Here is a 24332-nt window from a genome sequence, read left to right on the forward strand (position 1 = left end):
TGAGCTGTCATCATTGACTGACAGGCGTTTGAGAAGGAAAGAGAAATTTAAGAAGAAGAATAATGATAATAAGAAGATTACTTTATTGATCCCACACAGGGGAAATTGAAATAGTTTCAGGGGTATTTACAGAGGGAAGAAGAAAGGACAATATAAATTAAACAAGACAATACTCACGAAATAAGAAACAAACAAAAACTAGAATAAATAAATATTAACATTTATATTGGACAATTTACAAAAAAATATTACATGACGTATGAAAAATTGGAATATGTTATTGCACCATTAATTGCACATTGCTGAAAAACAGAATGTGAATGTTCAGTGTGTGGTTGCACAGCCTGATGCCTGCAGGCAGGAATGACCTGCGGTAGCGCTCTGTCTTGCACTGAGGGTGCAGCAGTCTGGAACTGAAGGAGCTGCTCAGGGTCTCCACAATGTGTTGCAGGGGGTGGGAGGTGTTGTTCATGATGGATGTCACCTTGGCCAACATCCTTCTGTCCACCACCTCCTGGATGGAGTCCAGTGAGCAGCCCTGGACAGAGCTGATCAGTTTGTCCAGTCTCTTCCTGTCCCTGTCTGTGACTCCACTACCCCTAGCACACGATGGCATAGCACACTGCAGAGGCCACCACAGTATTTTTTTAAAGTCCGGAGAAGGGCCCTGCTAACCCTGAAGGACCTCAGTCACCACAGCAGGTGGAGGCGACTCTGGCCCTTCTTGTAGAGGGCATTGGTGATATCAGTCCCGTCCAGTTAATGGTTGATGTGAACACCCAGGTACTTCAATGAGTGCACTATCTCAGTGAAATCAATCACAAGCTCCTTGGTCTTGTTGGTGTTCAGCAGCAGGTGGTTCTGCTCACATCAGTCCACAAAGGACTGGCCTGGGTGGCCACAAGGTGTGCCAATGAGATTTCAGTGTTGGCTGAGGCCACTCCAGGCCACCCCCTAAAATCGCCATTGTCCCCTGTGGACACATTTGATTCAATACAATTGGTAACGGCCATATTTTCATTTGTTTTTGGGTGTAATCTTCCTCTGAGCCGGTAGAGGGTGCTACAGGTCAATTGTCCGACGCCGCCCACACGTGCAAATTTTTCATGATTTTTGACAGATGATAGACGAAGGACACAAGTTCGTGACTATGCTCGGAAAATAGAAATCTTGTGTTAAAACTTATTGTCAGCATGCGCTAAGAAAATTAACGCCCTGGGACCAGTTGTGGACACATTTGATCCGGTACGTTTGTAACGACCATATTTCTTCCTTTTATGAGTAATGCTCCTCCGAGCCGCTAGAGGGTGCAAGAGGTTAATGATCAGAGCCGAGGCCGCCCACAGGTGTTTTAAATGCATGCTAATCACTAAAGAAGTGTTTATTAATTGAAGGAAAAACTTTTGACAGTGCTCGCAAACATACGCATGGAAACGTAAATTTGTGTTAAAACTTAGAAACAGCATGGTCCAAGAAAATGAATGCATTAAAGGACCACCTCTGGACACATTTGATCAAGTACCGTTTGTAAGAACACGGATTAACTCATGACCTCTCCTTCCCGGGGGGTACCAGGAAGTCAATGAGAAGACGCCGAGCCAAGTCCTCTGTGGTCCATTCTTCTTTTTAAAAGTAAGGTTGTGGTTTTTCTACCTCTTGCCCGAGTGTGCTGTGACTGATAGACCTGCCGTGCCAGACGTGTGCACGTACGCGTGTGTGTCTAGGTGGAGAGAGAGAAGCGCTTATTACCAGCTGTGTTTGTGGCTATCTCGTTAACGATATTAACCTGGATGTTGCGTGTGTAAAGTGTTTCTCTGTAGTGGTGTAAATGTTCTAGGTTGTTTATTGAGACTCGAGTTTGATGGTGGTGCACGAGGTAGGTGAAACCACCGTTACCTCAGTGTATTTAACACAAACGTATTGGGGTTTTTGAGGGAACGGAAAAGTTTTTATGAGGAAAGGCAAAAGTAGTTGTGATGGTAAACAAAATGCACTGAGAGGGAATGCAAAATATATTGCAAAGGAACACAAAAGTTATCTTGAGGGAACGCAAAAGTAGTTTTTAGGGGCACAACATGTTGTGGGAACCAAAAAGTAAATATGTGGACCCCAAAAATAATTGTGAGCAAACGCAAAATTAATTGACAAGGAACTCAAAAGCTTTTTATGAGGGATCGCCAAAGCTGTTATGAGGGAATGCAGAATATGAACTCAAAATATATATTGAGGGACCACAGCAGTAATTGTTAAGGAGTGCGAAATGTGGCGTGAGGGACCAGCAAAAGTACTTGTGATGGAACATGAGTTTTTGAGGCAGTCTTGAAAAAACAGAAACCTTAGGGACTTCCATAGGATGTACTACTGTGTGCTACACTGTGAAAAAAGTGTGTTTCCGGACTCTGTTTATGTTTGAAAAAAAAAATGAAACCAATCTCCAGGTTTCCCTTTAAACTCAACTTTGAAACAGGCAAAGCTGAACGTTTTGTAGATGGTGAGTGGTTCAGCGAGGAGCGCGATGAGCCATATTTTGATCATGACATGTTGCAACTTCAAAAACCAAAGACAGAAATAGGGAAGCCAGGAATTTTTGGATGTAAGTGGGATGCGAGGTCTCTCCAAGGACACAGAGAGCTTCCTCTGTCTATTCCCTAATTAATAATGCACAGATACAAACAAAAACAAGCCGCCAACAAGAACACATCAATTAAATGAGCCGTGACACAAACTGTCTCTAAAAAAAATGTTTGAGTTGTGATGAGAGAAGGAAGGGGATGTCTCAGAATGTGCACACAGCTCCGCTAAGGTCCTCGTTGTGAAAATGAGATGCTGTTTTTCCACCATCTCTCCCCTCTTTCTCCCTCTCCCCTCTTTCTCACACACACTCACTTTCTCTCTCCCGCTGCTTCGGGCCTCTGCTTATGTGACGCTAATTGTTTCTGCTACTTGTGCCAAGTACCTACTCTTCCCCAGCACATTCTACAGACAGGCCCTGGTCCCTCAGCTGCTTTTTGTGTCTGTTTAAGGAATGAAAAAATGTGTGCTGCCATCTGCAGCGAGCACACCACTGTTCTTCCTCCCGGCCGTGACTGTCAGAGTACCACAATGATACACATTTATACGCATACACACTCACACACTCTCTCTCAGAGGTAGAAAAAAACTATGTGGTGGAGAAACAAGAAAACAAAAGTGACACCTACAACTGCTAATATGAAACAAAATAATTCAAGAGGCTCCTGTTTCGTTGTGTGTGGGATGGGAGCATTCTGAAGAAAGGCTTTAAGGAGAAGAAATGAACTTCCATATACAGCACTTGCTGGCATGTACGCATTCACTTTATGACAATCCCAGGACAATTTTCTATCCCCAATTAAATGTTTTTAGCAGGAGCATTCTAGCTGCATACTACTGCTAATGCCTCCATTTGACCAGCAAGTGGCAGTGTTGTTTAGCTAATCCACAGTATGCCGCATGCAAAACACAAACTCCTGGCACAAAGGAAGTCAGGCCTCCGTGCTGTCCTGTCTGGGAGGTAATATCACCTCCTGAAGTAGAACTGACCTGCAAAACCAGGGAGGCACACACTGACATGTTTGTGATGCTAAAAGGCCGTTGCATCATCCCGTGCGTTTATCACCTGCATGAGACGAGCTCTAATCACAGAGCAGTCAGATAAAGCGGCATGAATATTTAGTGAAGGGGGATCACAATGGAGAGACCAAGCCTACTGACACTCCTCAGCATTCAGGCAGCATCCTCAGATTTGTCTCTGGCTTGACAGCTATGTCTCCCGACATGACGAGACTGTCACACACGTGCATATGCATCACGATTAGAAATGCATTAACACCGATTTGACTCAAAGTGGGCCACGTTGTTGCTTTGCAAGACCCGACCCAATGTTTCTCAACGCACAAAAGAGCGTCAGTTTATGTAGGCCACTCGCGGAATGTAGATGAGGACCCAACGAAATATTTCTAAACATTAAAAAATCATGGAAATAAGGATTTATTGGTGCTGCGGCATATTCTGGAAGTGTTGAGGATAAACCATTCAATTCTTTATCATCCTCTCTTTGTGTATTCAAGCCATACAGAACAAAACAGAAGATCTGCTTTGGCAAAGAAAAAAATATGAATGGCAGGTGTGGTTGTTTGACTTTCAAATCACCTCAGCATCTATTCTATTAACCTAGCACGTAAATAAATACGGAATTCAATTTCCATGAAGTCACGCAATAAGTTGACAGTCCTCAAAAAAGATCAAACGGGCCGCTGCGGGGCATGTGAGACGCAGTGGAGGAGAAAAAAAAAAAGATCTTGGCTTTATGAAAGGTGTTGACACCTTGAGCAAGCCACAAAAAAAGACAAATGTCATATCCTCGGAAACAATTACTGGATGAACCGGTGCTTTAGAAACCAGCAGGTCTCGCAGCCTGTGTTCTATGTGTGACTGGGTACAGGCAATATTAGCAGCTACGCCTCACAGTTGTTGTCAGTCAGTCAGTCAGTCAGAATCTGTGGGTGAAGTGTGTTTATGTGCTTCACTACCTGTCTGGACTCAGCGGACCCCTCCCTCGCCATTAGTCTCACTCTCATCTGACTGCTGTGTTCCATTGCGGCCACACTTGAGGCGTTAATGATAATGTTATAACCCAGACCAGTTCACCATGGCAGTCACTTAATTGAGTTGATTATAAGCTCTCCCTTTGAGATGACCCCCCCCCCCCCAACTCAGAAAACCAGAGCAGAGACAGACGGAGGGTGTGCGTGGTTCTTCAGGCATTCCGTCACTGTGTAGGAGACACATGGGATATGACTGTTTGAAGACTTGAGCTGAGGCCTGCGTGTGTGTGTGCATGCGTGCGTGTGTGTGTGTGTGTGTGTGTGTGTGTGTGCGTGCGCGCACATCGGCCTGTGTGACAGTGCTGCATATGTGGGGTGTTGGGAGATGGCGTGTACGGAGAGAGCAGGCCTTCAGGGAGGTGTGTAAAAGAGGAGAGAGGGTGGGTGGTGGGGGCGTTGGAACAGTGGCTAGAGGGGAGGGACTCTCGGGCTGGAGGTTCGAAATCACAACACGGTCTGTGTAATAGAGCCAGACACACACAACATCTGAAGTTAATCCAATCAAAGAGAGGCATGGCGCTCCCATCCGCTCAAGACACACAAACATAAGGTCAAGAGCAGCTTGTATTAGTGCTATGATGTCAGGGAGAAGTGGTGTGGATAATTGACTTTCAGCATGTTTCGAAAGGAAGACGGAGGGAGAGCGATATGAAGGGAAGCAGAGGGTCTGCAGCAGGTCCAGCCAAGCAGATGTGAAGTGAAGGCTGAATGAGTCAGCGACTTATCAGCAGGTTGAGATCAACATTTTGACAAATAAGCCTGTTCTTCCCTCAAATCCCTCAACAAACCTCTACCTACAGCACCTCACGATGAGGGCTGAGTAGCAAATCTCAATACTTGGTGGCACAGTCTTGTCAGTTACAGCTGAATGGATTCAAATTCCAGATATTTCATCCGATAATGCCTGATTTTAAATCAGCTTTTGTTTTGTGAACCTGTTGTTAATTAAATGCCATTTTCCCAGAGACCCCACTCTTGACCCAAAGGTGGATCACACACAGGTTTCAGCCACGCCACAAACTGATGTGCATGACTTCTTCTGTGGTCTTTGTATATAATAACGTACATAAAAGAAATGATGTGATTTATACAATGAAATTTATCTCTTCAATGTGTTTTTGTTTTTTTATTTTAAGATGGCAGTAAAAATGGAACAGAAGGTTCACTTATGCACAAGTTTGCTGTTATAATTCACAATTTAAAGCTTATTTTGATTTGGGTTGTGACACTTTAAGAAATGAGCTCCCTGACAATAAAGTTTTATGAACATGAGGTAACATTTATTATTTAAGAAGTTTTACTTTTGTAGATAAATGAAGAAAATGGGGTAAAACCTTACAATCAGGGTACATGAATAACAGGGGTTAGGGTGGAGGGTTTTTTCCCAACTGTTTAAGTCACAAAGTATTAATAAATGGTTAATTATGCTTATGTAAGGATTCTTCAGTGCTCATATATAACTGAGCATTACCTAACCATCATTAATTTGACCGTTTTTGCCCAATGTTGCCTGAAAAAAATGATTAAAGAAAATAGTTTTGCTAAAAAATATTCCTCAAAGTATCTGCTCTTTATCCTAGGTACTGTTTCAACACGAGTGTCGAAACATGTCTTACAGTAGTCAATAGCACAGAGCTGCAAGTATGGAAATGGTTAATGATGTTTTTTTTCAGTGAGAAAAAGAAATAAGCAAATATTAGTGAAAATAGGAAAGTCAAAATAATGTGTAGCAGAATTTAATTATTTTTGCAAGTCCCTCAGTCTCTTTGAGGTCCCCACGACTGATTCAGAGAAATTACAGGCACATAAATCTGTTGTTTACTTGCTCACCTACTTTATTGTATTTTCTTTTAAAAAAAATTAACATAATTCAACACACACAAAAGAAAGCTGCATTTATTCTTTCATATAATTTAGCTTTTGTGTAATACACGCATGCATAATCCTACAAGCGTCTGAGTCGTACTGCTTTAGAGCTACAAGTACACGCTACTTCACTGTATGTGTACATGCTTGTTTGGATTCTAACAACGTGGGACAACCGTGGCGGGGCTTCCCTGAGAGTATTGCAGTTTCATTTACAGTAAAAGAGGACACACTAACAAGGCTCTCCAAGCGTAGTGCCGTAATATCTGGGGAAGGATGGCAAATGCGCTTTTGAGAGCCAAGTATAGTGGCCACTTTCATAGGCGACTTGGTTCCACCCATGATCGAATGCAACATTCTAAAAGGACTATTTACTCTTTTCATTTCCTCTTGTGTATTACAGACGAAGGAGCGTGCGGCTCTCTGTATGAAAACAGGGCCTGGCCTAATGTTGCATGAAGACCATGGTGAATTCATATTGATGGGAAAAGCAGCCTCTGAAGCCCAGCAGCCATGATTTTTTCATAAGCCACCAGGAACAAGAAGTCAGTCAGCTGACAGGTGCTAACGCCGCCAATTGTGCCGTGGATAAGAGATGGGGCATGGAAAAGAGAATGCGGGGGGGGGGGGGGGGGGGAGCAAAGGCAACAACTGGCTCTTTTCGAAGTACTTTTGTGTGCAGAATGTGTGCGTGCTGCGTTGTGCGCTCCCTGCATCCTGTTTCCTTCTGTAGCTGGAGAGGATTTTACGGAGGAGACTGTGTAAACACCAGAATGCATGTCAAATATGATGAGTCTTGATAGCTGTAAAACATACCCAAGGACTGCTCCTCACTTATTATCTCCAACCAGAGCCCCGGAGCTATGTCTGCATCCTTCTGCCTTCTCTCCACGTATGTCGCGCCACAAGTCCCTCTCTGGAAAGCATTGATTATTTTGGCAAGAGCCAGGGAGAAAGAGAGTTGTGATTTCTTTTGTGTTTCCTCGAGAAGAAAAAAAAATCAGCAAAGAATAAATATTTTTGTGAGCATGGTGCAGCCACATGAAAAATATGAGCACATTGGGGAAGAAATAAAGATGATGGATTTGCTGGCTGACGTGTGCACATGCTTGTGTGCTGCGTGTGTGTGTTTGAGGCTTTGCAGGACTTTTGACTGCTGATTGTTTTTGTTCATATCACTTTCTGGATTGTATTCACTTCTGTTTGCTAGATCTTTGAATGGCTGGTGTATATGCGAAAGAGGCACAAAAAGTGTGTGTGTAGTAGAGAGCAACGGAAGCTGCAGGCGGTGTGAGGCTCCAGGGACCCACTTGAGATTGCAGGCAGAGGGACTGATAAGGCAGCTAGCCATTCATCAGGCCAAATGAAGGCAGTAAAGTTGACTGGAGGAACCCAGGCATTGCCCCCGGATGGCAGTCGTCCTCTCAGTGGAGACCTGTGACTCACACATGCGAGCATGCACACACACACACACACACACACACCAACGAATAGCTGAAGAATGGGTAAAGAAGGAAGAATGAATGGACTGGGAGGAGGATTCAGGGCTGGGGCACAGGAGAGGCGGGGGATACAAGTATAATGGACCTCCAGGAGAATAGGCCTCATCTCCTCAGAGCTACACCCTACAACTGAGGCTCCTGTCTGGGGGTACACATGGCCTGCTCTACTCAGAAAACATCCATCAGACAGATATTACTCTAATCCAGAGGTGATGCATTAGCTGGGGTGCCAGGGGGGCAGTGTGTACGGCTGATGGATACTGCTAGAGCTCCCTGCCGCTGTCATAGAGAGCTGGTGTTGCCCAACTCAGCGCAACTTTCATGCTTTATGTCTCTTTTTCAATTTATTCCACTGTAATGCTCTTTGTATTTTGTTCTTAATCATACTACCCAGAGGATGGAGTCATATTTCCACCTAAAGAACTGCTGAGAAGTTGCCAGCTTATGAAAGCAATACATTACTTAAGCACTTAGGCCAGCCAAATAGGAGAGATGAAACTACTTTAGAGTGTTGCTTGTGTGTTTATAAGACTATATTAGTGTCTCACTAGTGCTTTGATAGAGCTTGTACCATCAATTGCACAAAGACTCTATCTTTGCTTACATAAATCCCACCTCAGGGTTATTATGAATCTGATTTATTTGCTGCTCTCGTGTTTATTATTGTGTTTTACGGTTTATATTCTGTGTTAAACGCCATCAATAGGACTACAGAGCATGTGTGTCTCATCCTGCAAAGGATGAAAATGGTTTATGGAGCTGTGAGTGCCAATAAACAGGCAGCCACAGCCTTTTGGATGCACATCTTTAATGTTTTATGCATGATGAACTCAATAGTTTAGCACAGGTTCAAGGCCAAATGGTACTAGCTGACATGACTTCCCAAAAGGCAGCTGCACACAGGCGCAGGACAGAGATTGAGCTGTGTACTTGAGGAGGAGGTCTGTCATATATTTGTTGATCTGTCTGTATGTGTAGCTGCCAAATGGACAGAGAGAAGCAGCTGACGAGCCAGAGAGAACATGCATGATTGTCAGACGAAGCCAGCTCCTCCTCTGTGGTGATCTGGTCATCTGGACAGAGTCATCCTGATCCTGCCTTGGACCAATAAAGAGGTGTGGTGTGGGAACTGCAGGCCACGTATGTGATCTGTCTTAGACTGGATGAAAAGCAGACAGGCCACCAAGGACAGCAGGATGGATTGATGTTATCATCAGAGAAGTGTACAGTGACACACATTCCTCCAAATGCTCCCTAGGTGGACAAACGGAAAGTAGATTGTGTGGCACGATCACGATTAAGAATCTCTTTGCAGGTGTTATGTTCATTTTATTTGTTAAAAAAGAAAAAAATCTTCTTGTATTTTTCCACTAAAGCGTTGGTTGCTGATGAAGTGCATTCCCCCCTTGGCTAGTGTTTCTTCTATTCTAATTTAACTTTATTACAAAAGTTTTTTTGATGCTGTTATTGACCTTGTAATCTTTGGATAAAAAATACCTATTTTTACCACCTTGAGGTAGTTTAAGCAGGATAATTCAGTAATAGATGGATGGATTAGGATTGTAGAATTTAGATTCAGGGAGAAACTGACTTTAGATTTAGAAATTGATCAGTATCTGGATCCGATGACATCACATCGCCTTGGCGGAAGCAGGCGCTGTCAGAGTGCCTCCTCAAGTTGTAACTTTTAGAATAAATTTTACTTGCAGTTGTAGACTCTGTGCTGTAACTAACATATTGTTGTAGAAGTGGCCAATGAATTATTGGTTAACAAACATGACTAATCAATTTATAATAGTGACTCTTCAGTGTTAGTTGCCTCTCACAGTTGACCTTAATCTTTGACCGCCCAACTCTTTTCAATACATTCATGAATCCCAGTGAACATCTGTCCAAATTTGAAGAGATTCCCACACGATCTGCCGGAGATGTCGTATTAATAAAATAGGCTGGATAATGGATGAGTTGAAAACATAAACCTCAGCTCCACGGCTGTTGCTGGTGTGGAAGTGTAATACAAGGCAAGTCGTGCTAGAGGAGAATGAGCTGCAAGGGATTTAGCTACCTTGCAAGGCCAGTATTCTTCTGTGAATCTTTGCTGATCTAGAAGATATTGATAAACTGTTTTAATAACCATTTATCAATCAATGAAGAAATTACAAACCGTTGATAAAATGAGGCGTCCTGCCACCTTGAGTCATGAAATGTCCAAAATCAACTGTAATGCAATTCCTATCACTATGCTAACATTCTCTCTCAAATATTTTGCTTCAAGGCCTGCAGGTGAGAACGATCACATCCATCACAATTCACAGACCCAGATTTCACAAAGTTTATATGCCAGGTGTAAATGAGAGAATGTGTGGATTTCCTCGTGTTTCCACCCTGGCGCCTGTCTCTGCTGTGAGTGACTCTTTGATAGCTGTTACACTGTGAGACAGACAGGCCTGTGCCAAGACGATGGCATCAAAAAGCCCACGATTGACAGCTACTGACAGCTATCTTCCTCCTAAACACACTTCAGGTCCCTACGCTCTCTTTCTCTCTCTCTCTCTCTCTGTGTCTTCTCTCTCTTTCTGTCAGGGGAAATTGAGGAGAATGTGAGATAAAGAAAGGGATATCATAAACTGGCACCTGTCATTGTGTTTTGTTTTGGTCAGGGCAAAGTACATTCATAAAGTTTTTTTTAAAGACATTTTGAAGGATTTAGTACTTTTACAGCTACATTTTGATTCTCCAGGTGGCCTACAAAGTCAGACATAAGTCAGTCTCATTTGTTATTTAGCCATGCATGAGGGTGAGAGAAATATACTATCCCCATGAGAGGCTTCTGACGAGCTCAACAGTGTTCCATGCAAACTCGCATAATTTTTAACAAACGGAAAGTATTTAGCCTTAATAGTTTTGTTTTCCAAGACGTGCCACTCAGTATGAAATGCTGTCACAGAACCTGATACATAAAAGAAAAGGGAAGTGAGTGCGCACATGAAAACATGCACAGAAACAAGCAGTCAATGCTGACACACATTGCATGTGTGTAAACACACACACACACACACACACACACCTGGATTTCTCAGGTTGTTGCTGTGTTTCATCAGTCAGAGGAGCTGGTGTTTCTTTGCCATGTTCAACCTGTGGAGCCATTATCTTCTGACACACTTATCTTCCACTAAATGATTTCTCTTCATCTTCTGCAAGTCACCTAATCAAAGTTGAAACAGGAGACTTAATGCCATTGAGAGATCTCCCTACTTTCAACTGCATTCACTGTCATTATGAAAATTAATGTCGGCAGATGAGAACTCAGATGTTCTTTTGCATGATGACAGAGTGTCTCTTAATGGGCCTTATGATCTTTTTACCATTGCTGCCTTTGACTAAAGGCCTTGGTTGGTGCTCAACTAATCACGTTACACATCATGCACATTACATTTGGTTCCTATGTCTGCTATGCGTCTTCCCTTTCTCCTCCACTCTATGCCTCACGACTGCATTGAGTTCATTAGTAGATGCTGAAAATAGCGAATGCACACACACATGCACACACACAGAAGGGAAATAAAAAGTTCCGCAGTTGGAAGCCAGTGGACTCTTCATGTAATGACAGAACATTGGCTCCAAGGAATCTAATAAGACAGGCATTGTCAGGTCCTTTTAAATGTCTCTGGAAACCTGGCGAGTACACTCACCAATGTTACTGTACTGTTTTATGGCAGGGTGGTTAAAAACAAGTGCCTGAAAAGTATTTGGTAGGCTCATTGGAGGAATTGATTACCTCCAAGGGTTTTCTTAGTTTACCAAAGTCTGGGGATTTCTGAACGCTTGGAATTTGCTCGAATGGCGGCGAGACAAAAGCCACACTCCTTACATTCCATCATGTGTTACTGGAAATGAACCCCCCCCCCCCAACTATTCTCTAAAGTTATACAAAATAGAGACAAAATCACAACAGAAAGAGAGCAATTATCTGACTGATGAATGATGAATGAGTCATCATGCAGCTGGACCATTCTATAATGCCCCTTGCTGGTAGGACAGTGTTTATAGTTGCACAACTGTTGCATGTCACAGCTCTGAATTGAGGGGTCGACTTTTATACTTACCGGTTTTTAGCTTTAACTCTCCAGTTGCTCCTACACATCTTTACAAACAACAAATCCTGGGAGATTTCCTGAGTGAATCTCAAACTTGGGCACATAGAATTATATCAGGCAGTATACAAAACACAAATCTGTTATTCTGACATAGTACTGTCAAATGTCTGATAGAGCTAGCATCAGTGTTAGCAGTGTTAACCTACTGAGGGGGCTAGCAGCATCTTTGGACATAGAAGGGATACACAGCAGAAGACTGAATGTTTTGGGGGGAACAGGACTTTGGGGTTTCTTGTTTTTAGAATGTTCCACTTTTACTACAGCTGAAATGAGTTTCCTCCACAGGGTGGCTGGGCTCTCCCTTAGAGATAGGATGAGAAGCTTGGCCATTCGGGAGGGACTCAGAGGAGAGCCACTGCTCCTCCATGTCGAGAGGAGTCAATTGAAGTGATTCGGGCATCTGGTGAAGATGCCTCTTGGACGCCTCCCTCAGGAGGTTTTCCGGGCATTTCCAACTAAGAGGAGGCCTTGGGGCTGACCCGGGACATGCTGGAGGGATTATATCCCTCGGCTGGCGTGGGAACGCCTTGGGATTCTCCCGGAAGAGCTGGTGGAAGTGGCTGGGAGAGGGTGGTCTGGGTTTCCTTGCTTAGGCTGCTGTCCCTGCAACCTGGACCTGGATAAGCGGAGGACAACGAGACAAGACTTGTACTACATTACTTGAAGTATACTATCTCAGTGTGGGCTAAGTGTCTGCGTAATTTGCTTTGGAGGTTGTCATGTTTTCGTTGAGTAGAACTACTGACTTTTCACAAAGCAACTTTTTGATTTTTGTCTTGTCAGTGCTCTTCAAGTTCTGCACGATGGAAAATTATTGAGAGACTTTTTATTGAAAGAACCTATCACCAGCTGTATTTTGCAGAGTTATCTTCCAGATGTGCCATTGTGAGGACTGGATGACATCTCCATCTCACCCCTAATCTGTAACCGTCTGCCAGGCGTGTTTGCCCAGGCTTTATATGTGTTTACAGAGAATGTAATTACCTCTTTTAGACATGCAGCTGTTAGAAAAACTGATTTTATGGATCATGGCCATTGCCAAAAAATGTAAGCTCCCTAGGCTTAATTTGTCAATTATTAAATCATAATTACATTTTCTTGAAAGCCATTTGCTACAGGGTTTTAAAAATCATTTTGTGTTAGGGCAATAACTTTTTTCCTGTGTTTCACAAAGGAAAAAAAAATTTAAATCTCAATTATATGTCTGGATTATTTCCCCAAATGTGTCTAACAAAGTGCAGAGATGATTCATGGCAGATGAAGGCATTTTTCATAATTAGATTACAGTTTGATGGACTAGAATTCATTAATTATGAAGACACACACACACACACAGCCTCCAATACAGTTCCTTTATTTCCCCTCCAACCTCATTGGCACATTGCTCATTCATCTGTAGTCAGCTGCTGGCTTGAAGTTGTGCTAACACATTGTAACAACAAATAATGCAAGAGCACAGACAGGCCAGCCTCTAAGTGATGGCCACAATATGTGTTTGCCTTTAAAACTTAAAGGGGGAGTTTAATTTATCGAGGGTGTCACATGGCATGGAGTGAGTAATTATTCCCAACACCCCTGTGGACTGTAGTGGTTTAATGTATTCCAGGGCTCTAGGGGGAGCTGTCAGGAGCAGGACATCCTCACTTTTGCTCTGCTTACTGACCGTGTTAGATGGTTCAGGACCAGTTTCTCAAAAACCACAAATCACAGTTTGATTTAAACCTCTTCCATGGCTTTCAACTTCTTCCTGTCTGACCGTTATGTTTCTATGTCTCTTCCGCTTTCTAAAGCTGGAATAGTTACACATTCAAATGGTGAAATAATGATGATTATTAGGTCTTGTTTTCATGTCGCTGTTTATTTTGGCTGTTGGTTTTGAAGTATAAACTGTCGGAAGACCATTGTTGCATTGACTTCCTGTCAATTTCTTGTGTCAGCAGCTGTTGACCATAACTTATCAGGCTGGAGAATACAAGCGCTGCCTTTGATCTCAGCATTGTTTGGGGTCATTAACTAGGTCTACTTCCTCTGTAGCTCACATAAATACTCAAACAAATAATTGATGGACAAAGTTAAGGTTCAGAGAGTTGTTTTTTTTGTTTTTTGTTTTGCTTTCCGGGAAGCCAAGGATTGTAGAGAATGATACAAGACGTAAACCAAAATACAGCTATCTTGGCACACAGCACATTATTCTTATTCTGGAGTAAATACTGGAGCACTTCAGATGAATAGAAAGTGCTAAAACACAGTCAATCAGGGTGAAAAATAAAATGTCAATCATTTGGAGTCAGCATGAAAACAATGTAAACCAGTTCATCTTTTTTTTTTTTGCTGTTGTAGATGCACAAATGTCCTGGTTCAACCACTTCCTTTGATGGGTGGTGGTAATTTATGACAAAAACATGTCCACATTGGAGAGGGCGGGTTGGGCTCGGATCCTACTAACATCACACTGCAGCAGGAGACCTATGTTTAATTTGGGCCTACAATATGGCCTTATGCAACATTCTCCCAAAACTTTACCAAGTACCTTTTTCTGTTTGACACTGAGACCATGTGCACATCATAAACATTATCCAACAGTGAATTTCATGTCAAGTAGGTGCAGTCATTAAATAACGATAAAATGAATCATTTACGTAAAATCAGGTTGTATTAATCAACTCTGTTCACTGAAGAGTCATACTAATGGAAAAATAGCTTAAGATTAAACAATAAGTTGAATTACTCTGCTTTGTAAGAACATCGTTACGTTGACCCTTTGCGTACCAAGACACTCATGTCCCAGGATTTTAACATCCTCTTCCTTTAAACAAACACCAGCGACACAAAATATTAGCTCACAAATTCATACGTTAGTCCTTTCTGGCTGCTTCTGTCCTACTTTTCATAACCGGAAACATAACAAGACTGGTGTAGCAACAACCAAGGGTCGACTCTCACGTGATTCCACAGTTCCCCTCAGCTCTACAGTGTTTCTTCTGCTCAACACTCCCCACAAGTGTCGCTTCAAGACAAATAAGAGGCCTTGCTCCTGCTCTAAACAGCTCCGATAATAACTGTGCCTTTTACATCCATGAAAAAGTCTCCCATTATCTATTGATTCAGTTTCACCCTTACGCCTCCCTCTAATTCACATTACTGGGAACACTGTACCCTTATCAAGGGAAACAATAAGCCACTTGTCAGCACAGCAAGAAAATATGAGGAAGCATCTGCCCAGTGCAGAGGAACTCATGACTCTGTGGTGAAGAAGTGCTCCACCTCCCTCCCTCTGTCTGCCCTCCCTCGCTTTAGCATCAGTCCTCCCTGTGACCTCTACGAAATTGTGATGGCAGCTGTCCTGGGAAAGCAACTGGGATCATTTAGAAATTGAATTTTACCCCCTTCATGCTCCAGTTTTGGGGATATGCACAGGTGAGAGACAAGAGAGAAGGAAGGGGGTGGGGGGTGGTAACCCTCTCTCTCTCATCTTCCACCCCCAAATAGAAGCCATACTCCTGAGCTGTAAAGCTGTCACTGAGCTATGTCTCTGTCGATGATGGCATCCGACTTTTTTCTTTCCCCCTCTCTCTAACCACCCTTGTACTTCATGGGCTGGCTGTTATCTCCTTCCTCCCTGCTATGTCCCCCTGCTCTTTAAAACAAAGGGTAATAAAGCTATAAATTGTGTGGTCTGTGGAAGGTATGGACATTCTGTCTGGGAGATGCTGTAAGAACTGCCATAAAGCACCCTCAAAGTCATAGCTAAAGATTTACAGTTATTTAACATCCTCCTCTTCCCCTAAATCACAGTGATAAGAGAATTAAGTGATGGCTATAGGTTCTTTGTCCTTAGTCTATTGATTTTCTTCGCCCCTCAGAAAGATCCAGAACATTATAATTATTGAGCCTTGCAGTTTGATGCAGGTTTACAGAGTAGGAGAGGCGCCCTCAGTTCGATTCTAAAACAGTTAAAACAAAAGGCACCATTTTTCAATTTGGTAAAGGGTTTCCAATTATGCTTCATTTGCCTCGTTTGGCCAGAAAATAGTTTATCTGAGGACTCTGTGCTATAAACAGCCTCTTTGTGTGGTGACAAAACCCCCAGTAACGGTTTTCTTTGTACTGCAACTGCTCTGCTTCTTCCACAGTTAAGAGCTTGTTTGTCATTATTAGTCATTTTCTCGACACGGCGATCGATGACGTAATGAAAGTGTCTTGTTCAGATAAAACTCAAGCTCATCAGATGTGGGTGTCATTGGTTACATACACATTATGAAAACTTTTATCCTCAGTGCAAACCATTGATGTTGCAGACAGAACATCTCATCGTCCGTGTGAAAACGCACAAGGTGTCCGACGTATATCGCCCAGTGCAGACAGAGGAGTGCGAAAGTCCGGCAGCTGAAGTTTCATTTAAAAACCCTCCATAAATCTCAGTTCACACTTAATTGTCTGTTTCCTTTGAAAAAGGCTCCTTAAGAGTGACATGCCACAAAATGCAGCACATGAAAGGTCTTGTTAAAGTGTCACACTTCCACAGTGTGAGGACACAGTGGGAAAGCTTATATGTGTAGAGTTGACATCTCTTTTCATGACGGTGTTGGCGGTGATTAGAAATGTTTTTGTTGTAGCCATTAGCACAGGTGATTGTGATGTCAAATGATACGACTGTTTACTTTCTTAAAAAGTAGGCAGCATGGCAAAGCGTTGCTGGGTTGATCTTCGTTACACCAGATTGAAGTGTCCTTGAGGGTAGGTGGTGCCTTGCATGGTGGCCTCCACCATCAGTGGGTGAGTGTATGCGACTGGGTGAATGAGGCCAATTGGGAAAGCTATATAAATAATGTGTTTTTTGATATCTGAATTAGTTTTTGTCACATACTGCACCTCGTATGAAATGTTGAATGATGTTACAACTGATTAAACCTGATTGAAAGTTGCATAATTAACATTTCTGAATCTGCATTTGATGAAATGACTGTAACAGGAAATGGACTGTGATGAACTTGTTTTGAGGATTATGACTTAACCATTTTTATCAGCCCTTCTGGTAGTTCTATTCAGCTAAACAAAAAGAAAATATGAATACCCTGCTGTCAGTACACCTGATTTTATCATCTGGTGTAATGTAGAACAGCTAATGCTAATGTTGTTCATATTTACTGTCACTATGTCATCGCACGCGTGCGCGCACACACACACACACACACACACACTTCCTTGTTTGGATACCGACCATCATTCACGTGGTCAGCTTCACCCAAACATAACCCTAATCCTAACCCACTAATGCCAAACCTTAATTTCAACTCAGTTTAAATCTTAACCCTAATCTTAACCAGGAACTCAGAAATTAGGTTTTGTGTCTTTAGGACCAGCGATTGGTCCCCACAAGGACTAGAGATTCTGACAATTTCTGTGTTCATACCAGAACAAGTCTCCAATAGGTAACAAAAACCATCACACACACAAACAGATAGTATAGGTATAGTGAAGGCAATGAAAGTGTTTCTTATTTTTGCGAGGACAGTCGATGCTCAACAAAGTACACTAAGATATGCTTTAATTTTCCTTTTTTAATTTTTATGTAAAAAGTCACAGCGAAACAGTTATACACACGCGCACACACATGCTTCAGGCGCCGCAGAGGGCCACAGCCCCACTTACCACTGACAGTTGGCTTCTTAACAAAGACGCAGCGAATATAATTAAATCATTTACCTTTGATACTCAGCCAGCTTTGTAATTAATTAATTCACCCAGGGTGTGCAGGAACTACAGTCAGAGTGTGAGAGCAGAGGGTGGAAGAAAAGGAAGTATTTCTCCTCCAGACTTTGGAGACAAAACCCAGCGCTGAGCCCTCTCTGGTTGATCTTGCTGTTCTCAGAGACATGCAGGGAAGAAATTAAGTGCTTATCTAGATGAAATAATGCCCCTTTGCTTCATCAGCCAGAGTGCCTGAGGCCAGAGCAGGCTGTGGTCGGAGAACAGGCCTCACCCTTTCATTTGGCCTAACCTTTGCCGTGGCTGTGATGTGGGATGGAGATTACAGTCCACATCATCAGTGTCACAAGGTCCCAGAAACTTCCTGTGGGCAGTTTTTCAGAACCTTTTGGAGGGGAAAGCCCATAGACAAACTTGGGTTAGGATGTAGAAATCATGTTATCTTAGTCCTTTTAACACCTTGTGTGAGTTGTTTGCTTTGGGTGTGTCTTTGATGCAAAAAAAAAAAAAAAAAAGTGATCATTACAACAGAGTCCTCTGTAAAATGCTCAGAAAGCAGCCTGAAGCAGATTCTTCAGCGTCATCTTGTTGCCTCTCCAGGAACATCAAGCATTTAAATCAATGAGCCTTCATCAGCTTTCTAATATTTTTTCCCCCTCCTTAGCTACTGCTCTGCCAGTCAAGTAGAAAAAAAATACAGCAGCGTTGTTTTCCTTTTTTTTTTTCGTCCTCTCTCGGTTTGTAAATTACTGCCACTGCAAAGCTAAAAGCGTCTGAAAACCTCTTCGGTAATTTATTGTCAATACATTGTAATGAATCACATGGACCTGCGAGAAGTTTGATTTATAATTTGGGGCCGACTGAGTGAGGATATATTGCCCTGGGAGCTGCTGGGAGGATTTGGTGGCTACCGTAGGCCCATTCATCATTCTATACTCAAGCCATTTTTTAATGTGTACCACTATAAAGGTTTTGTGCTGGTCTACCTATAATAGGATCGTACCACCTTAAGACTGTCACTCAGCTATAGTTTCTATCGTGTTTTATATTGGGCTTGGTACCGGTTCTTTTGAACCACTGAGTAAATTGCTTTGATTTTTTTTTCCAGAGTAACAAAATATAATTGTCTCTTAGTACCATATTTTGGTGGATATGGAGGGCCGAGTAAGATGTAAGAATGCTCCTGGGTGTGTTACATGTGGGAGACCATGCAAAGACAGAGCCAGCAATAAAGCAATATAAACTCAATTAAAGGTGCACTAAGCGTTGTTGCCTGATGTCGCTTCTGTTGATGTTCGTTGGAAATATACAAAAACAGAGCAATCTCGCCCCACCCCCACCTCCTCCCCCCCGTTACTTTAAATGTCATGAACGCGCATCGACATGGATGGTGGACCTGTGCTGTGCTAACGTTGCTTAGATGAGTGAGCAAACTCCCAACTTTTGGCTGAGTAAATTTATATTCTAAGTCTTAATACAATATCTTTAGGACATTAGGTTATGAGTTACAGCTGATATATTTAAAAGATAATTTTGTTCGGTTGTGAGTTACCGCTGATTTATTGAAAATTTATGAGCTTATGTGAAAGAGTCACGTCTTGTAGAATTTGTAAGACTAAGCTAGAAATAAACTATACATTGAAAAATGGCTTACGAGTGTCATAGCGACTACGCTACTCAATCGACTCTGCTTATTCCCCGACATATGCATGCGCACTAACCAGGGGCAGGCAGCTGGTGGGTCAAGGGGAGACGCCAACCATTTGAGACAAAAATGAAATCGCGCTGAAACCATGCAACAAGACTTTGTGCACCTTTTAAGGTAATACTCTGAATAAGACACTTCTGTAAACATCTTTACCGATGACCTTAACCCAACTAATGCCCTGGTAGCTTCAGCAATATTCAAGGATGCGCATGTGTACAGATTAATGGCACTGTGAGGTCCTAACAGACTTTTTGTTTACCTTGCAAGGCGGCTTGATTTGCAAGATCACATGATAATCCATCTTATCACACACATAGTTATGGGCTTGTGTCCTCACCAAAAGTTATGGGTCTATGTGGGGTGGCATGAAGTAGAGAAGAGTCACCTGCCCCCCCAATCCCTACCCCCTGACTATGTCCAAGTGTCCTTGAGCAAAATATCGAACCGCTAATTCCTCTTGATTTAGTTGACACCTTGCATGGTGACTTTACTATCAGCCTGTGAGTGAGTTCCACAGCAGAAGACGGCCACTAGCATCAATTATATAGAGCTAGAGAACATTTGTTCTTTGAAAGATTGCAGATGATTTTTTGCTTCAAAGCAGCTATGTTGTTCTGATTGATTAAATTTAGCCTGTGATAGATAGATAGATGGATGGATAGATAGATGCTCAGTTAATTCAACTGCTGAGCATTTCTTTAGCCATTTCTCAGTCCATTTTCTATGGAGGAGGTCCGGGATGGTTCTGTGTATTTGCCGTGTCAGGTAAACTTTTCTCAGCGTCTGTAAACTTGTTTGTACTTGTGGACAACATTCCCAACATTCTGGAAGGAATCTGCGATGTAAGCTAGAGACCAAATATAAGAACACATCTTCAGTCATTAATCCATAACACAGGAATATTAATGCAATATTCTATAGGCAAACAAAAAGTCAAAATTCTAGAGAAGTAACAACCTAACAAAGAACTGGTGGCAGGACATGATGGCAGGCTGAGAACTTAATGTTAGTGGAGAAATGGAATCATCAGTCCAGATGTGCCTGCAACAGTTAATGGCTTTATTTTTCACCTACATGAAAGAAAGTGCATTATGTTTCTCAACTCATTTATTCAGGTTTTCCCTTTAATTTGTTTATTTTAACTTTATTTATGAATCCACAAATCGTAAGGTACAAAATTGATTTTATACCTGAAACGGAAGCTGAAGCCCCCTTGATGCAGTGCAGAGACCAACAAATTAGCCAGCTCAGAGCTCTATAGACCATCCAAACACACCAGTAAACAGGCTGTTTTGTCCGTAAATACCCCTGCACACACTGTGGTTCCCAAAAGAAATGCTCGCGGAATTTCTGGGGATTTAGTCGTTTTTTTAAAAGGCAAATGGTTACATCGGTTATATTTGAAATCAAATGTTTTTAATTAAAGAAATAAACAAGTAAAGGAAAAGTCCATGGAACTGCTGAAATGTGTGGAAAATTAAAGTGTCAAGTCAAGTCAGTTTTATTTGTATAGCGCCAAATCACAACCAAAGTCATCTCATGACACTTTTCAGGTAGAGCAGGTCTAGTCCCTCACTCCTTCAATGAATTTACACCCAACAATTCTCCATCAGCAAGCACATCCTGCAACAGCGGCGACGAAAACCTTCCTTCTACCAGGCAGGAACGTGGAGCAGATCCAGGCTCAATGGGGACGGCCTTCTGCTTTGACCGGTTGGGGGGGAAAGAGACAAGAGCAGGAGGGCGGGGCAGAGACAAAGACAGAAATTGTGTCAGAAATTAGAATTAAAACAAAATATGAAAAATCTAATGACGACATATCATTTGTGTCGGACTGTATTCTCAGTTCATTTTTACAAGCTTATGTACAAGTGCAAAGTTTGACACTGCAGAGGACAATATTGTGTCGTCACAAAGATAGATTTGGGAGCCCTGAAGTGGCCATAGAGAAACTAAAGTGTTTGTGGCATAGTGGGAATAAAATATAAGGTATAACGTGTGCCCTCAATTTAGTCATTTTTCGTGTATTTTGTATCAACAAAATATTTAAATTTAATGAATAACTTAATGACTAAATTGAAAGAACAAGTTACTGTATGTCTTGTGGCACAACTCTGTCCATAATAAGTAAATAAATAAAAGGAAAAAAAAAATTTCCTCCATTGCTACATCAGGGCTTGGTACAGTTCAGATGTATGGGAACACAATTTTTCAGAGAGCAGGGATAGTTTTAACTTGGTATGAGATACATGCCGTGCAGTGACAGCCAATTACCTGGAAAACACTACAACAAGATGCTGTTTTAGATTTCTTTGACTTTGATTTCCCGGTTTGATTACAGCTGAACTGAAATGGTACAAGGCTTGTTTCTTAGAAAAGTACACAAGCTTCCAGGTCAATATATTGCACATGTCAGATGGTAAAAGGAGGGCTTTTATGTCCTGTGGCCATGAGCCGCCCGGGAAAATCATGTGATGAGAGTATTTACGTCCTTCTGAGATCTAAAGAGCATTTACCCAAACCATATGCTGCCTTCATAATGGTTAGTGATATTTGTGTGAACACACCCAACAATTAATGAGGGAGAAATGGGGCTGGCGTTAACCTCCGGGTATTCCTTCGATGTTAACACTTCTCTCTCTGAACCTCCCCGCTCCCTCTGTCTGCCCTTCTCTCCTCTTCCTTCACTGAACTCTCTCTCTCCATCCTCTCATCCCCCACCTCCAGCCCTCTCCTTTCTTGTGCTTGGGGTCCATTGGAAGTGATTTATCTTAGCGTGAAAAGACGTGTGATGACGCTGAGACAGGCGGCCCCGGGCCCTTGGCATTGAATGCTTCGGTGGCGTTTGCATGAAGTTCACGGCCCCGGAGCCACGATAAATGTCAAGTGCAACAAACGTCCTGTAAATAAGATAGAGCACTGCCAAAGCCACAGTCTGCTTATTGACTGCCCGAGCAGAAGGTGGTGTGTGTGTGTGTGTGTGTGTCTCAGTGTATAAACCCAACCTTATCCTCCCTTTGAATAAAAGGCAACAAATCTTGGATTTCATAGACACAGGCTATACTCTCAGAGCAGTTATGAGCTTTCCTCTGCAGGAGTTTTATTTGACAGCTATGTAAAAGTGAGGAAATGTTGAAGGTGAATACCAGTATATTTGTACATTAAAAGACTGTGAAGCAAGCAGATTTGGAGTTGAACAACGTGCAGAACACAATATCCTTTGACACCATGGAACTATTATTTTGTGTCACATAACAGAAACCTGCTGTAAGGCTTTCTTTTACAAAGTAGCTTTAGTTTCTAAAACTGAATTGTTCGTCTCTTCCTACTAGAATTGAGAATAACTGATAACAGATGGATGTCATAATTATACATACTCTGGTGAGTTACCTGTTTTGTAAAACTGCTGGCTTGCTAACTAGCTTGCTAACTACTGTAGTTTGCTCTCTAGCTTGCTAATGTTACACCCTCACAGCCCTGGAAAGTCCCCTGGCTTGTGTTCAGAATTAGTTATAAAATAAGAACATTTCAGCAAAAACAAGACTGGAGTCCAAATGTTCAAGTTAAGTGCTGCCCTACAAGGATTGATTTCTTTTCATTTTGTGACAGTGTTAAATTCGTAAAATGAGGCTTAGGTTTTCTCAGAACAATGTGCGCGCTCCTGTGGACACACAGAAGGAGATGTCATTCCCTCTTGAGGACATTCTTACCTGTGTCATCCTTTCAATCCAAACCCGTACAACCTGGGGCAGGTTGATTAATTCAGTCCACACTGCCTCAGTGTGTGTGGTAATAAATGAGACTTAGAAAGAACCACACACTAGAGGTTACATTCCCTCCCCCTTTTAAGGGCAATGAAAGTGCGCCTTCATTTTGATTCTGAGATGTCATTTGAGGACTTGGTAAAGTCATCATGGGACTTGAGCGCACACTTCAAGTATCATTTTATTTGATCAACCTCTCTTACTTCAGGAATTTCCCTGTTGGTTGAAAATGAGGAACAGAGGAGGAACAGGGCACCACACTATTACAGTTATCTGGGGAAGTCGAGTCCTGCATATATCACCTCCTCTGGTGTCATCCCCAGTTGATAAACTGCATTTTTCTGTCAGTGGAGGACACTGAAGGTTACAGCTGAGATGAAAAAGAACAAAACAACCTCCCGACAGAAATGGTGACACACCTGCTGGAGTGTTCTGAATCATTTTGAGAATGTGGACGAGCGTTACGAACTTTTGATGAGTCATCCAGTGGTAACCAAGACAGCTTTTTTTTTCTTTTCTTTTTTTTTTTAAACTTTCCACGAGTGACATCCAAGCATGGGGACATCTGACAAGACATGCAGCGATATGCAAACATTTGCCTACATGCACTCAGCTGATTAAACAGGGTCATAAATTATTGTTGTCATTTTTTTTTTTTGATGTAAAGGCACTAGGTTGTTCCTCCCTCTATTGAGTTGACTCACAACCACCAGCAGCACCACTCAGAGGGAGCGTGGCCTGCTGTATATCCCAGCCTCAGCGGTGACCATAAGCAGCGTTGTTCACCAGCTCCAGACACACTGAAACAATTTATGAGCCGCTGGCTGCAGGCTGATTAGAGCAATGCTTGTAAAATGTATTTTGGCATGTATGCAGGGTTTTACTGGAGCTCCCCCCTGTCACACATCACCCATACATCAGCACCGCAAGAGAGAAAAGAGCAGCAGAGGGAGGGTGGTGGTGTTGGTGTCAAGGGAGGGTATTGTTTAATTCTCAAGGCC

At 42.4% G+C, this 24332-nt stretch overlaps 1 protein-coding gene across 1 annotated transcript in view; it reads left to right on the forward strand.

Moving 5' to 3' along the window:
• Positions 1–1373: 1373 nt before the first annotated feature.
• The window catches only part of lrmda (leucine rich melanocyte differentiation associated), a 314178-nt gene continuing 291219 nt past the window's right edge, over positions 1374–24332 (forward strand). Inside the window, exon 1 of the mRNA XM_086181102.1 lies at positions 1374–1632. The gene's annotated coding sequence lies outside the window, so the exon portion shown is untranslated. The remainder of the gene's footprint in view (positions 1633–24332) is intronic.

The sequence above is a fragment of the Aulostomus chinensis genome, chromosome 16, assembly GCF_037954235.1.
Source record: "Aulostomus chinensis isolate RoL2024-O1b breed Wild chromosome 16, RoL_Achi_v1.0, whole genome shotgun sequence".
NCBI lineage: Eukaryota > Metazoa > Chordata > Actinopteri > Syngnathiformes > Aulostomidae > Aulostomus > Aulostomus chinensis.